This window comes from Euleptes europaea, chromosome 1 (assembly GCF_029931775.1).
Source record: "Euleptes europaea isolate rEulEur1 chromosome 1, rEulEur1.hap1, whole genome shotgun sequence".
Classification (NCBI taxonomy): Eukaryota; Metazoa; Chordata; class Lepidosauria; order Squamata; family Sphaerodactylidae; genus Euleptes; species Euleptes europaea.
In genome coordinates, this window is record NC_079312.1 from 5,525,949 (window position 1) to 5,538,366 (window position 12,418).

A 12,418-nucleotide genomic window follows, 5' to 3' on the forward strand; every position below is an offset into this window, starting at 1 on the left:
GAGTAAGCAGTGCGATGCGGCAGCTAAGAAGGAAAATGCAATCTTGGGCAGTATCAACACAAGTATAGTGTCCAGATCATGCAAAGAGATGGTATCACTTTGCTCTACTCTGGTTACACCTCACCTGGAGTATTGTGTTCATTTACAAAATACTGAACATTAACTGTTCAGTTTGGGGCACCACAATTTAAGAAGGATGTAGAGAAGCTGGAATGTGTCTAGAGAAGGGGAACAAAGATGGTGAGGGATCTGGAGACCAAGTCTTATGAGGAAAGGTTGAAGGATCTGGGTATGTTTAACCAGGAGAGGAAACAACTGAGAGATGATATGAAGGCCAAGTTTTTTTACGTTGCCCCTTAAGGTCGGACAGTTTGAGCGGTTCCTCAGTGGAACAAGCTTCCTCAAGAAATTATGGGCTCTCCTCCCCTGAAGGATTTTACGCAGAGGCAAGATGGCCATCTATCAGCAATGCTGATTCTGTGAACTTAGGCAGATCATGAGAGGGAGGGCAGGAAGGGATGAGTTAGTGCTCGGCTATCGTGACCCTTTCTTACATGCCCGGGGAAATGCCAATCACCACTTCGAGGTCCGGAAGCAATTTTCCTCCAGGCCAGATTGGCCAAGGATCCTGGAGGTTTTTTTTTTTTTTTTTGCCAACTTCTGGGCATGGAGTAGGGGTCACTGGGGGTGTGGGGGGAGGTTGTTTTGATTGTCCTGCATTGTGCAGGAGGTTGGACTAGATGACCCTGGTGGTTCCGTCCAACTCATTGATTCAGTGATATGATTCTAGGTACGGGCAGATGTACTATAATCATCACAGCAATGCATGCCCATGTGCCATTTGTCCCTCCTGGACTACCGTATCTGCCCAGGTTATCAACCTCCAGGTGGGGCCTGTAGTTCTCCCAAAATTACAATCAGGTGACAGAGACCAGTTCCCCCTGGAGAAAATGACAGCACTGGAGGGTGGACTTGATAGCGGTATACTCCCACTGAGCTCCCCCACCCACCCAACCCAGACTTTGTCAGAATTCACCCCTAAATTTCCAGGAATTTGCTGTCTGGGAGTTGGAAACTTGGCTGCCTTATCTGGCCAGAGGCTTTCATGAGTATTAAAATGACTATTTTCTGGTTAGGGGTCTAAGGAACTGAATCTGTTATATCATTGTGGTTATACCTGAAGATCAAAAGGTGGAAATCCTTAAGTGGGGGGGGGAGGGCTATGGGGGGGTGAGGAATTGTGTCTCACCTTATCCACACCCCGAACTCTAAAGTCACCCCCATCCAAGTGCAATTTCTATTTAATTCAAGGAGGGATATCAAAAAATATTTTTTCCAATGAATGAACTTGAGGGAGTTCACATATCTGCCAGTGTGATGCCAACATGTGGCACTGACATTTTTGAAAATAACACTAAGCTAATTTCAAAATTCTTCTTTCTTTACAAGACACAGAACAGCAGTTAAGTATGTAAAAGAATAATGAACATGTACCAGTTCGGGCCTGTTTTTGGACTTCTGTCTAGGCCATCCCATAAAGATGCATCGACTTGCAGCTGCACTCTGCCTTGGTGCGTAGCCTGTCCTTTCTTTTCAGGAGTTTCTTGCAGCCCTCGAATATTAATGTGCTGCTTTATTAAAAGGCCGGAGTCCTTCTGGGGGGGGGGGGGGCGACCAGCAGCTTCAGGCCCTCCGACCACTCTGAGACGATTCATAGAACATCCACTGCAAACATTCACAACCACCATCACAATACAGACTAATAGCCAATTAATAACTAACACAATTCCCCCCTTCCAGTAATCACTATAATAAATTTTCATAACCTAGAATATTAATGTATAGTTTTAGAACAGAAATCAAGTCAAATGAATGGATAAAAATAAATTTTAAAAGCTGAGGTCCTTCTGAGGACTCCCACCAGGAATCAGACCTCCCCCAGCCCCCCATGATGACCCACCCGGACTCGGCGCCCCCTCATCCCCCCACCGACCCACCCTGCAGACCTGGATCACTCGCGGGGCCTCCTCGAGGCAGGGAAGGGGCTGCGACGCCCCCCTCCCCTCTCATGCAAACAGGAGGGAGAAAAGAGGAGATCCAAACGAAGCAGCCCCGCCCGCCCCGCCTCTGACCTCCCCTTCCGCCCGCCCCACATCTCCCCCTCTCCCCCCACCCGCCACGACTGACCCGGAAGGAGCCGCTGCCCGCGTCAGAACCGCAGAGGCCGCTTCCCCAAGCGCGCCCTCCGCGTGAGGAGGAGGAAGTGGCCGCTCTAGGGTTTTCGACTCACTGGCCTTACTCTCTGCGGGGCGGAGGCAGCCAGCAGCGCGGCTCCTCCGTCGGGGATGCGAAGCTCAGCCCAGCCCCCCCCCCGTCCCCTCTGCAATAGGCTTGGGGAGGGGAGGTCCATGAAAGAGAAAGACAGACAAGGAATTGCTTGGAGGAGACCAAAGACATTGGGGGGGGGGGAAGGGGCAGACAGAGTGGTTATGAGCGGTGGTTTGGAGCAGCGGAGGCTAATCTGGTGGGCTGGGTTTGTTGCCCCCACTCCTCCCCACGAAGCCAGCTGGGTGACCTTGGGCGAGCCACAGGGCTCTCTCAGCCCCACCTACCTCACAGACTGTCTGTTGTGGGGAGGGGAAGGGAAAGGTGAGAAAGTCGGCTTATAAAAAAGCAACTCCTCTCCTTCTGAGACTCCCCTCCTCGGCCTTGTTGCCCCTTCTCTCTCCCCCTCCCCCAAAGCCTCTCCCCAAGAAGGATCCAGCCCACCTGTTCCCCGGCACAGATTCACTGGGCTTCTTGGAGCCCCCAAGGAGGAGGGGGGCTGGTAGGGGAGGCCCCTTTCTGCTTTGGGACTTTATTTTCTCCTCTATTTTATCCCCACAACAACCCTGTGAGGTCGGTTAAGCGGAGGGTGCGACCGGCCCAAGGTCACCCAGCGAGCATTCCATGGCCTGGGTGGGGATTCGAACCTGGGGCCTTCACTTACTAGTCCATCATTCCTAACCAGGACATCACACTGGCTTACACGGATCTACACTGGATCAGGCAAACCATGTGGGAGGTATAAGGCTCCTTGTCTGCTATGGTCCCAGTCCACACCAGGCCTCCACGTGCCTGGAAATGAAACGTTGAACACGGAACTAAGAAAATGCTTCTTTAGACAAAATCCAGGGGCGGCAGACCCAGAAGCAGTGAACCCTAAGAGAGAATGACTCTCCAGAATTCACTTTCCTTTCTCCATAAGAAAGGCCCTGCTGGATCAGACCAAGGCCCGTCAAGTCCAGCAGTCTGCTCCCACAGTGGCCAACCAGGTGCCTCTAGGAAGCCACAAACAAGACGACTGCAGCAGCACCATCCTGCCAGTGTTTCACTGCACCCAAAATAACAGGCATGCTCCTGTGATACTAGAGAGAACAGGTATGCAGCATGACAAGCATCCATTCCAACTAATAACCATGAACATGTCCACTCCCCTCTTAAAGCCCTCCAAGTTGGCAACCATCACCACATCCTTGGGCAGGGAGTTCCACAATTTAACTGCGTTGTGTGAAAAAATACTTCCAATGGACGGGGGGAGACAAAGCATCAATCCTTTTACAAAAAGAAGTCCTGTCCTTTTATTCCCTGTCCTGGCCTGCTGGGAAATGCAAAGGGTCCCCCAGTTCCAGAATCTTCTGTATCCCACGAATGCTCTGCGTTCTTGCAAGAAGCGTCAGTTGTCTGATAGGCCAGCAGCCATTTGTAATGCAGGAGAGTCTGCCCAGAGTCATCTGAAATCAGAGCCTCTGGTTTTTCAGCCACTTCTTCCGCAACCCTTTCGGCTGGCCTCTGAGCATCAACAGAGTACAAAATTATACAAGTGGAGCTGAGGTAGTCATTTCACCATAAGAACAACTGCTGCCCTTCAGCCAGTCAGTCCAGCTTTGGTCATCTGAACTTTGAATTGACAAAAAACTCCTTCCTCTCTTTTACCTTTTTATTAACAAAAAACTCCTTCCTCTCTTTTAAATTTTGGAACTCCCTGCCCCAGGATGTGGTGATGGCTGCCAGCTTGGAGGGTTTTAAGAGGGTAGTGGACATATTTATGGAGGAGAGGGGTATTCATGGCTATTAGTTAGAATGGATACTAGTCATGCTGCATACCTATTCTCTCTAGTATCAGAGGAGCATGCCTATTATTTTTGGGTGCAGTGGAACACAGGCAGGATGGTGCTGCTGCAGTCGTCTTCTTTGTGGCTTCCTAGAGGCACCTGGTTGGCCACTGTGTGAACAGACTGCTGGACTTGATGGGCCTTGGTCTGATCCAGCAGGGCCTTTTTTATGTTCTTATGAACCTTATATGTATGTAATTTACTTTTTGAGAATTAAGTTTTTAACTCTTAAAGGGCAATTGCATTCTATATTTATAATAGTATTTTTAATTATGTTGGCTCAACTCTCCAGGGTCCTAGCCTGCTTCATGGGTGGGGTATAGCTCCCTGTTTTGTTAGATGCCCAGAGTTGCATTAACTAAAGGCTCTAGGAACTTCTCTCCTGTAACCTAAAAATGGAGGTAGCTGCCTCCACTCATTCAGACAACCTCTAGGGCAGTGATGGCGAACCTTTTAGAGACCAAGTGCCCAAACTACAACCCAAAACCCACTTATTTATCGCAAAGTGCCAAGACGGCAATTTAACCTGAATACGGAGGTCTTGGTTAAGAAAGAAAAAAAAAAACTCTTACATTAACATATTTTGTCTTAAAAGAAAAAAAACCATAACAGCTTTCAATGATACAAACAACTTTTTATTGAAAGGTAAAAGTTTGCATTTGGCATGCTTTTGAACAATTAATGTGATTTTTTCTGTTGTATGCATGCTGATAATTTGTCTAGCCTTAGCTCATACTTTGTAAGTTTCGCCACCACTGGCCTAGAAGCTAAAAGGACTAAACTGAGGCTATCGTATTTTGGTCACATGAGAAGACAAGAGTCACTGGAGAAGACAATCATCCTACGAAAAGTTGAGGGCAGCAGGAAGAGGAAGTCCCAACAAGAGATGGATGGACTCAATAAAGGAAGCCACAGCCCTCAATTTGCAAGACCTTAGCAAGCCTGTCAAAGATAGGACATTTTGGAGGGCGTTGATTCGTAGGGTCGCCATGAGTTGGAAGCAACTTGATGGCACTTAACAGAGAGAGATGGCCATCTGTCAGCAATGCTGATTCTATGACCTTGGGCAGTTCATGAGAGGGAGGACACCTTGGCCATCTTCTGGGCATGGAGTAGGGGTCACTGGGTGTGTGTGTGGGGGGGTAGTTGAGAAATTCCTGCATTGTGCAAGGGGTTGGACTAGATGACCCGGTTGGTCCCTTCCAACTCTATGATATGACTTAAGAAGGCAGGGACACAGACAGTCTGAAAAAGGGATCTTTAGCATATGGCCCAGCAAAACCATTGAAAAAGCACAATCCAAAGTTTCCCTTTTGAGGGTCCCTTGTTAAAGTTTGATGGCTTTCATTTCGGGCGCGGAGCGCCCGGCCATAACGAACGCTCAAGGCCTAGCCGGGGATCCGAGCTACGGCAACTCCCAAACCAGGCTGTGGCGATCCAGAGCCCGGGCGGCTGAACGGAAGGGGGAAGCAGGAGCAACAGGCAGGCTCTAATGCGAGCTCAGCCTGAGGCCTGGCCCAATACTACACCTTTCAGGCTGCTATTCAGGATGGGGTGGAGAAAAGCGGTGGGTCCGCTCCCAGAGCGCCTGCAAAAAAAGCAGGAGGCGGATGCTGAAGAGAGAGAAGAGGGGGGAAAGGGACCGTAGTGGGGCAGGGCTGGCGGGCCCTGGACTGGAGCCAGGCTGTGTCCCACGTGCGTCTTGGTGAGGAGTGCACCGGGAGTGGAGAGGCTGGGAGCCCAGCGCACTTTTGGCCACGCTGAGGCCTTCGGGCGATGCCGTCAACTCACAGGAGGAGAAGGGGCTGAACTCTGGTACGGGGGTTTCCCGCCACTCGCCGGCTCCAGCCCATGCCTTCCCGGAGAGGGCCCCGCTGTGGGACTGCTGCGGTGTAACGGGAAGAGGAGGCACGATGCAGCTGAGGCATCCTGGGGCGACGGCGCGCGTACCTTCTCTGGCACACGTGCCATTGGTTCGCCACCACTGTGAGTCTAGGGCAGTGATGGCGAACCTTTTAGAGACCGAGTGCCCAAACTGCAACCCAAAACCCACTTATTCATCGTAAAGTGCCAACACGGCAATTTAACCTGAGGTTTTAGTTTAGAAAAAACAACTCATACGTTAACATCTTATGCTCACAAGCATAAAATGACCCCAACAAAGTAAGGAAAGCAATCCCAAGTGCTTTCATTGATTTAAAATTATTTGGCAGAGAATTCCACACTTTAAGGATTTCATTTTCAGAACTAACTGTACTATCCTTTGTCATCCATAAAATTAAATCATGGCAATGACTGACAAACACCATTTTCCCCATCTGCATTCTCAAAACTCTGCAGGGGGGCTTATTGTTGAGCTGTGCATCTGAGTGGCAAGTCCAAGGCAAAACCTCCCATTCACAAATGGACAACAACCCCCCCAATGCAGTTTTGAGAATCTGGATGGGGGAAATGTGCATCTGAGTGGCAAGTCCAAGGCAAAACCTCTCTTTCACAAATGGACAATAACACACACCCCCCCCATGCAGTTTTGAGAATCTGGATGGGGGAAATGTGCATCTGAGTGGCAAGTCCAAGGCAAAACCTCTCTTTCACAAATGGACAATAACCCCCCGGCCGCTCATGCTCGGCCCCGAGGGCTGCTCTGCCGGTCGCACCGCTACGCCCGCCGAGTCGCCCCCGCCCCTCGACAAAGTTGGCTGCGGCGCAGCGGAAACTTGTGCCGAGGCCGCGAGGAGGGGCAGAGGAGGGAGACGGGCAGCCAAGGGGGCGGCGGAGGAGGGGGCAGGGGCAACTCGGCGGGCGTAGCGGTGCGGCCGGCAGGGCAGCCCTCGGGGCCGAGCATGAGCGGGTGGCGGCGGGTCTGGAGCGACGCCTGGGTGGGGCGGCGGCGGTGCTGCTGCTGCTAAGGCGGAGCAGGGTAACAGAGGCAGATGGCGTCGAGGCTGCGAGGAGGGGGCGGGGGACAGGCGGGGGGGCGGCTCCACGCATGCCCATAGAAAGGGCTCGGCGTGCCGCTTGTGGCACGCGTGCCATAGGTTCGCCAACACGGGTCTAGGGCATAACCCTTTTCTAGTCTATACCATACTACATCTCCCACTTTATAGAGAGGTAGAGAGAGGGGAGGGAGACTGAATTAAGGCCCTCTGTGTTCCAACAAAGTTCACCAAAGTGACCTCCCAGGTGCAGCTAAACTTCCTTCAGCTTCACAGAGAGAAAGGGGGGAAGAAACCACAAAAAACTCCCCCTTAACACAAAATTTAAACATTCTCTCTCACACAACACAGTACTAATGCCCTGGGATTCATCAAGCAATGAACCACACTGAGATCCCCCCCAATGCATTCTCCACTATAAATCTATAATCCCAAACAGAAATTAGCTTCCAGAAAGTAATAATACAGCATTCTGTAGTATGGGTATACCAGGGCAGATCTCAGTAGGGGTACCCAAAAATAAAATTATAAAAAAAGGTGAAGTGATTATAATTTTAATTTTATTACATACAAAACTGAATAAAAAGCAGCAAAATTGTAAAGAATCTACTGTCAAACCCTTAGAGTTGATTCCCTAAGAAAGAACACATGCACACACATATACAAAACTAAGAATGAAGAAAAGAAAGGGGAAATAGGTAAGGATAAATAGGAAAGAGGCATCTGGAAAGCTGTGTGTGGTAACCTTTGCCCTCTCGGGGAGATATGACTATTTCTAATTTCCTGTCTTCCTGGGTGGGAATGTCGCGGGTCAGTGCGTTTCAGTGCCTATACTCTTAGAATGGACCCCTTCCTGAGAAGTCTGTTATCTTATTCAGTTAGACACCTAATAAGCAGGACTCAGTGCTTCTTACCAAAGAAAGCTTTCTCTTGAAGTGCTCCAATAAATTATGAAAAGGATGTAAATGTATGTACAGTTTATTTTGCATCATGTAGTATATATGCATGTAGATGGTTACAGTCTTTAAATGTTACACAAGTTCAGTTATGAGTCTCAAACACATTCATGTTGCAAGCAATCTTAAACAATCTCTAAACCTCTATATGAGTTTCAAACCTGTCAGGCCTAGCCTGGGCTATGTGCAGGGAATGCCAGGCATGGTCTGACAGAGAATGTTGTGCTTTCTCCAGGTGCTGGCCAAGGTCAACTCTAACAACTGCCAACTATGTATTTTGACTCTGAACTTCGTGGGAATCTTACCTCGATGGGAGGGGGGTTACCATGGTATCCTGAGTTGTTCTGTGTTCTTTCATATATACCCAGCACCATGCTTTTAGTTCTCATTAGTGCCATCTTGATTCTTAGCTGCTCTTAACCTGTGGATTCTCCAATAAATCAACTCTCTTTTGGACTACTTGTCTGTGGATGTTGTTTATGGGATTGTCACGGGGCAAGTGCTCACAAAACCTTAAAGCAGTAATACTATTTCATTCATAAAATATAACAATTACAGAAATCTTGTAAAAATGGTTAGCTCAGTACATAAAATCTGATTTAGTTAAAAGTATCTTAATTCAAAGTATCTAGAATATCATAATAATAAGCAGGCATACTTTACCCAATCATGTCAGTTGTGAACCTCCGCAGTACAGCAGGACTAGAGAGATCTGAAAAATTCCCATTCCATGTTAAGGATGAATAGACCTTTTAGGTCTATGTGTTATTTCCCCCTTCTGGATGCACACCTTAATGTGGTGAGGGCGTTTGTGTGTGTCAGGGAAGCTGAGAGCAATCCCGTAAGGGGTCTAGACTCTAACAAGAGACTAAACTCCTAGCAGAGTCACTCAAGGCAGAATGGTCACAGCTGAGACACCAGACGAAGATGCATCCACCCCCTTAAGGGATCAATGGCCACATCCGCAGAAGAAAACAGGCAGTTCCAATGGGGATGGGGGCAGAGGAATCCCTGAAGGTTAGCTACTGGGCAGCAGCAGTAGTGAAAGGTGACACTGGCGGAGGATCTTTCGTAGACAACGGCAGTGCCACTACGATTAACCCTGGTTAGTACTGCATAGAAGAAGGCACTGGTAAACCACACACACACACACACACACACACACACATTATCCCAATATGTGATGGCCTTCGCCCATGTTTCTTTAAATTCTTCCATATCTTTCTCATGTAGGGATTCCGCCATCTTCATATACATCCATAATTTCTCTCTCCAGTCTCTAATTAGAGGTTTATTTACTTGTTTTCAAATTTTAGCTATTGTTATTCTTGCAGCAGCAAAACTATATTGACAAATAATTCTATCTTTTTTTAAATTTTTTCTTGAGGAATCCCCATTACACAAAATGCCGGGTTTCTTTTTACTTTCGTATTGATCAAATTATTTGTTTCTTTTAATAATTTCTTCAAAAACTTGTTAATTTTTTTACATATCCACCATGCATGCATAAAAGTTCCTCTTTCCTTTCCACATTTCCAACATAACTCCGAGTTTCCTTTTTTCATTTTACTTATCATCACGGGAGTTACATACCATCTGTAAAACATTTTATATAGGTTCTCTCTAATTTCATTAGTTATTGTAAATTTGAATTCTTTCTTCCATAAATTTTCCCATATTTCCAAATCAATATTATATCCTAACTCTCTTATCCATTTTATCATCACTGGTTTAATTCTTTGTTCTAGATTTACTTTAATTAATAACCTATATATCCTTCCTATCAATCCTTTATTTCCCTTTATTAATATATTTTCTAATTTAGATTTATTCTATTAAATCCAATTTGCTTATCTTTATTAAATATATCTTTTAATTTATAATACATAAACCAAACTTTAATATTAAGTTTTTCTCTACTTTTTAAAATCCATTCTTCTCCCTTATAATCTATCATTTCTCTGTATATATCCTTATCTAAATTTAATTGTATCCCTCTCTTCAGAAATGCTTCTACTGGATTAATCCATCTGGGAGTTTTGTTTTCCATAAACCTTTTATATTTCTTCCAAATTTGAAGTAAGCCTGATCTAACAATGTGGATATTAAAATCTTTATTTGCCTTTTCCTTATCGTACCACAGATATGCATGCCATCCGAAACGTAAATTGAAACCTTCCATCTCCAATATTTTGGGATTCTCTAACAAAATCCAAGTCTTTAACCAAACAAAACAAGATGCCTCATAGTACATTCTCAGATCTGGCAACCCCAAACCTCCTGTTTCTTTTAATTCAGTTAAATTATGGTATACTATTCTGTGTCTCTCTTTACCTCATAAAAAATTTAAAATGTCCTTTTTCCAAATCTTAAATATTTGGGCCCCTTTTATAATCAGTAAATTTTGAAATAAAAATAACATTTTAGGTAATATCATCATTTTAATTACCACTATCTTACCCCATAATGATAGGGGTATTTTTTCCCAATTTTTTAGATCTATAACAATTTGTTGCCATATTTTTATATAATAATTTTTAAATAAATTGAGATTGAGGTTAACCAAATACCCAAATATTTTATTTTATGTTCAATAGAGAAGCCTGTTCTTTTTGATAGTTCTTGCTGCTGCAAGAATGTCATATTTTTAACCAAAATTTTAGTTTTGTTTTTATTTATTTTAAAACCTGCAAGTTTTCCATAAACCTCAATCATTTTGTTCCAGATATCTATTTGAGTAATAGGATTAGTCAAAAAACAAACTAAATCATCGGCGTAAGCTTTAACCTTAAAATGATTACTCCCCAATTGACATCCTGTTATATCTGGAGTATTTATAATCTTTCTCATTAAAACTTCTAATACTAAAATAAACAGTAAAGGTGAAAGAGGACAACCTTGTCTTGTACCTTTTTGAATTTCAAATTGTGTTGTTAAATTACCATTAATCAGCAGTCTGGCTGATTGATTAGTATAAATGTTTCCGATAGCTAATTTAAAATTTTCCCCCAAGCCCATATATTCTAGTATTTTTTCATAAATTTCCAATTTACATTATCAAAAGCTTTTTCTGCATCTAAAAATATCATTGTTATAGGAGTAGTAACTGACTCTGCGAATTCTAAGAGATCTATTACTGTTCTAACATTTTGAGTAATCATTCTACCTGGGAGAAATCCAGCTTTTGATCCTCATGTATAACCTGGTTTAATACTGTTTTAAGTCTATTTGCTAAAATAGTTACAAAAAGTTTATAATCATTGTTCAGTAATGAGATCGGTCTATAATTTTTAACATCCAATAAATCTGAGTTCGGTTTTGGTATTAAAACTATATTTGCTTGTTTCCAGGTTTGTGGGATGGATCCGTTCTGCAAGTAATGATTCATCATCTTTAATAAATGTGGTGATAATTGTTCTATAAAAGTTTTATAATAAAATGCTGTAAATCCATCTTCTCCTGGAGATTTATTTAATTTGCTTTTACCTATAACACTTTTTAGTTCCTCCATGGTTGTTCTAGAGTCCAATAGTTCCTTATGTTCTCATAAAATTCCATCCCATTGAAATTGGTTTAAATAAACATCCATTTCATTTTCTGAAACTTCATTTTGTCTATATAAGTTTGAGTAATAATCTAAAAAATTCCATGTTTTGTTTATCTGTTATTATTTTAACCCCCCCCTCTTAATTTTTAATATTGGTGTTTTCCTCTCTTTAGGTTTAAGCTGCCAAGCTAATAATTTACCCAGTTTATTGGCATGTTCAAAAAATCTGTTAAACAATATTTTTGTCTCAATTTCTGAAATTATCAAGAATTCATATTGATATTGTAACTTTTTTAGCCTGTCTATCTGTTCTTGCTTAAATGATTTATCTTGTGATTTTCTTAGATGTCTTTCTCCCAGTTTGATTTCCTCTAATATCTTCTTCTTTTGTGCCTCCTTCTCTTTAAACCATCTTGTGTTTTGTTGTATCAAAAGTCCTCTAGTTACTGCTTTACCAGCATCCCGTACTACTTCGTCTGAAGTTCCTTTATCTTCATTCTCAAAAAAATAATTTTCTATATCTATTTTTAACTTTACAATTTTTTTGTTTTAACAAAAATTCATTTATTGACCATGGTTTATTTCTCTTATCCCCAGCCTTAACTTTAATTGAAACTGCATTGTGATCTGATAATACCTTGGGTAAAATTTCTGGATTTTCTGAGAGGCTTATAATTCCTTAAGAAAGCCATAACATGTCTATTCTTGAAAGTGTAAGATGTCTAGATGAATAATATGTATAACCCTTTTTATTGCCGTTTGACAATCTTCATGTATCATACATTTCCCATTGGTCTGTAAGATGATTAAAAATACCAGGTAGTT